This window comes from Mastomys coucha, unplaced genomic scaffold (assembly GCF_008632895.1).
Source record: "Mastomys coucha isolate ucsf_1 unplaced genomic scaffold, UCSF_Mcou_1 pScaffold4, whole genome shotgun sequence".
Taxonomy (NCBI): domain Eukaryota; kingdom Metazoa; phylum Chordata; class Mammalia; order Rodentia; family Muridae; genus Mastomys; species Mastomys coucha.
The window spans coordinates 55472828-55477364 of NW_022196910.1; the positions used below are offsets into that span (position 1 = coordinate 55472828).

The 4537-nt window shown below is 44.8% G+C and overlaps 1 pseudogene; it reads left to right on the forward strand.

Moving 5' to 3' along the window:
• Positions 1-3594: 3594 nt before the first annotated feature.
• On the forward strand, positions 3595-4333 carry LOC116076559 (annotated as a pseudogene).
• The last annotated feature ends 204 nt before the right edge of the window (positions 4334-4537 follow it).

The window sequence follows — 4537 nt, forward strand, 5'->3', positions numbered from 1 at the left end:
GACTTCTTTTGTCGTCTTCAATAAACACACAAAGGTGATGTCACATTAAGATGCTTCATCTTGCTGGCCACAGGTTGTTTGGCTTCTCATGAGGCTTTGATAAGATTTTGAATTTGAGGCCATTCTGGACAAGCTAGTCAAACTCTACTGTAAGGAAAACAAACGGGGCTGGAGAGATGGCTCAGTGGTTAAGAACACTGAGTACTCTTCCAGAGGTCCTGAGTCCAAATCCCAGCAACCACATAGTGGCTCACAACCATCTGTAATGGGATCTGATGCCCTCTTCTGGTGTGTCTGAAGACAGCTCAGCATGCTCAAATAAATAAAATATAAATAAATCTTTTTAAAAAAAAAAAAAGATCCAAGGGCTCAGCAGAACCTGATGGCGCATGCCTTTAATCCCAGCACTCGGGAGGCAGAGGCAGGCGGATTTCTGAGTTTGAGGCTAGCCTGGTCTACAGGATGAGTTCCAGGATAGCCAGGGCTACACAGAGAAACCCTGTCTCAAAAGTCAATCAATCAATCAATCAGTGTAGTTGAAGTTTCCAAGGACTTTGGTGTCTTCTGGCTCTGACTGGTCTTGATGTCTCTTGGTCCTGAGCCTTTCCACTTTCCAACTAAGTACTTTTTGGTTTTCCCCCAGAAGGGCTATCCCGTCCTGTCGTAATCTGGCAGTGCTCCCTTTTGACAGTTGCCCTCAAAGCTCAGGCCTTCAGGGGAGTTATGAAACATATCTCATAAGCACAATTAATTAAAATCATTGGCTGCTGCTTCATCAATTGCTCCTCTTACCTTGGGAGGTCAAGGGTGGAGCAGAGAATTCTCTCCTCTTGTCACATGGTTGGTTCCCCTGGCAACAAGTACCAGCCATCTCACAGTACCTCCCACCACAAATTATAAGGACTTCAGATTGGGAAGTGGGATGAAAGCCAAACACCTACTTTATAATACCCTAGTCCCTCACTCAAACAACATCATTACACTAGTAATTTTTCTCTACTCTAGCTAGGGATGGTGGCTTACACCTGAAACCCAGCTCTTGGGAGATGGCGGCAGGATGATCAGGAATTCAAGGCCAGCCTTGACACACAAGGCTTGAGTAAATCCTGTCTCAAAAAAAAAAAAAAATCTACCCTTTAGGTTATATTAATATATCCACTCCCTCTTCAAGTTCTTCATAAACTGCCTCTTAAAAACTAGTTATGGGGGCTGGGGGTTGGGCAGTGGTGGTGCACGCCTTGAATCCCAGCACTTAGAAGGCAGAGGCAGGCAGATTTCTGAGTTCGAGGCTAGCCTGGTCTACAGAGTGAGTTCCAGGACAGCCAGGGCTATACAGAGAAACCCTGTCACGAGAAAAAAAAAATTAGTTCTGGGGGACTGGAGGGATGGCTCAGTGGTTAAGAGCACTGACTGCTCTTCCAGAGATCTGGAGATCCTGAGTTTAGATCCCAGCAACCACATGGTGGCTCACAACCATTCGTAATGAGATCTGACTCCCTCTTCTGGAGTGTCTGAGGACAGCTACAGTGTACTTACATGTAATAATAAATCTTTAAAAAAAAAAAAAGAGTAGAATGTGCCTACTCATAACAGTAAGTAAAGGCTGCATAATAAGAAATAGAGTGAGCTTTCATAATTACACTAAAAAGAGAAATAGGCTTGGGACCAATTTGTGCTCAAGGAAAAACATTTAGGCCCAAGGATGAAGCCACAGGTGTGCAGTATGAAAAAGCAAGGCCACGTGAACTTATAATGAATTTACAGGATGAAACACTACTTTGAACTTAGCATCAACATCCTTCTGTGACTCTCTTTTTGTGTAACATTTTACCTGTGAGGTAATTTTCTAAGAACTTTTGTCTATAAAAAGGCCAGAGAAAAGAAAGAAAGATGATGTTTGGCTTGGGGGCTCTGCGGCATCCGTGTAAGTGACGTCTCCTCTCCTTGTTCTCTCTGCTTCAAAGAGTTAGCGAGCTCCCTGGTCTACCCAGAACAAGGAGCTCTAGAAACAAATACATACAGCATACATTAATTCCCAGAGAATTACATAGGAAGTTTATAAAGTAAGTAAAATTAAGTTTTCCAGTGCTTACTGAAGCACAGAACAGTTAAAACAGAAAATTAAAAAGCCAGAGATCATCAATCTTTTGACCTGCATCCGACGCTGTGCTTCACTTCAACCCTTCCCAGCCAGGAAGGCTCCCAGCAATAATCAAATTTATTGATGATGATGATGATGATGATGATTTTGGAAATTTCATATAATACATTTTTAATGGTTTTTTCTTAAGATTTATTTATTATTATACATAAGTACCCTGTAGCTGTCTTCAGATGCACCAGAAGAGGGCGTCAGATCTCATTATGTATGGGTGGTTGTGAGTTACCATATGGTTGCTGGATTTGAACTCAGGACCTTCGGAAGAGCAGTCAGTGCTCTTACCCGCTGAGCCATCTCCCCAGCCCCCATATAATACATTTTCAAAGTCTGTATCTATTACTTGGGTTCTGGTGGCTGAACTCAGATTGTCAGGCTTGTTCTGAAAAAACTTTTTACCCACGTGTCTGAGACTCTGTCTTGAAATAAAACAGGTATGGTGGCTCATGCCTATAATCCCAGCACTCTGGAAACTAAAGCAAGATTACCTAGACTGTATAGAAAGTTAGGCCAGCTTGGGCTATAAAGTGTCAAAAAAATGGCATCAGGCAGTGGTGGTGCACACCTTTAATCCCAGCACTTGGGAAGTAGAGGCAGGTGGATTTCTGAGTTCGAGACCAGCCTGGTCTACAGAGTGAGTTCCAGGACAGCCAGGGCTATACAGAGAAACCTTGTCTCAAAAAAACAAAAACAAACAAACAAACAAAAAAACCAATAAAAGTAAAAACCCCAGACTGCTCTGATATAACTTGATTTGTTATAGGTTCTATTTTTCAAAATTTTTGATTGGTATGTCTTTTAAGCACAACTCATGGACTGAGAATGTAGCACAATTGGTAATGTGCTTGCCTAATATGCATGAATCCTTGGAATTGATTCCCAGTACCACAGCAACTGCATGTGGCAGATTCCTGTAAATCCCCGTATTGGGGGTGTGGTGGCAGAAGGATCAGAATCCAAGGCCATCCTTGGCTAACTAGTTGAATTCCAAGCCAGCTAGGGTTACAGAGGCCCAGTTTCAAAAGAGAGCAAACTTTCCATTGCCTGGAGGGTACGGAGAAGCTTTGCCTGGTCTGGCTTGTGTCTATTTGACTATCTAGGGTGACTGGACTATGGTCTAGAGACAGCTAAGCCACAAAGGAGGAGCTTGTCTGTCAGGATGGGGGAGTAGCTGGTCAGACAAAGTCTAGCCCAGAAGGAGGTGGTAAATATTTGTTATATGAGAAGATCGTCTCATTCCTCTGCTGCTTTTCAGATAGGTGGGGGTAACAAGCAGCCTCTAAGAGGGGGTAAAAACATGTCCAGGGAAATTGAAGTCTCCAATGATTGGAACTCTACCAAGCTCTGACAGTTCTCTTGCCTGTTCTTGTTGAATACCCCTCACCTCCTCACCTGAGCTCAGCTCCTTCCCAACAGGACTGTTCTGCGGACCCACCATGATCCAGGCTGCGTTGTTCTTACTGTCCTCAGTGACCGCCTTTCTGTGGAAGACTCAACATGGTGGCCTGCCAGCTGTCACAGAAACTGAACCTACATCAAACGTGCTCCCCAGCAAGATTCCTCCTCCAACCACCAGTACCTGCCAGAGCCTCTTGTACATGGTGCCCCCTGTAGCTCCCCTGTCTGAGTACTTGTCCCTCTTAGCACTGAGAGTTGTCCTGGACAACAACGGCTGCCTGCTGAGGCCTACGCTCTGCAGCTCTGGCTCAGTGAGATGGGAGGGAAAGACAGCACAGAAGCCCTGATCCTCGAGACTCGAAAGCATAGTCAGGAGGAAGGGATTGGCGATAAGGAAGTCATTCTGGGGCATCTGGTGCCACCCCGGGGGAAAGAAAGAGGGTTCAGCGCTCAGTTAACCTGCCTGAGGTGTGCACCTCTGAACCTGGGTGGGTGTTTTACGAGATGGCACAGGTGCTGGTTGAGAGGGCGGAGAGCTCCCTTCCAGTGACCTGGTAAGAGAGTTCAAGGCTTCTGCAGCAAATGTCACTCAGCAGTGTACCGTGGAGTCTTGGGAACATATGAATGAAGTAGGCAAAAGACTGATGAAGGACCCAAACATTAAAGACACCATGATTCCTGTAGAAGATCGAGTATACCTCGTTGCTCGACTTGCAGTTGTTCTGAAATATTTTCTTGAGCCTTCTGTGGGAATACTTTCAGACCTATTTTGGCTAGACAAAGCCTCCTAAGCATGGCGTGAACTTTCTCATAGCCCTTTAGTAGGTGTGCACACAGCAACTGCTATGGTGTGTAGCTAGACACTAGCTGCATTTTACCATTGCTACATTGTCTTCCTAATGCATAGATGGTTGATATGACTGCAGTCTTTCAGTTTCTAAGTGCTATGGGTATTGCAATTTCCCTCTTTACCGGCTTAGC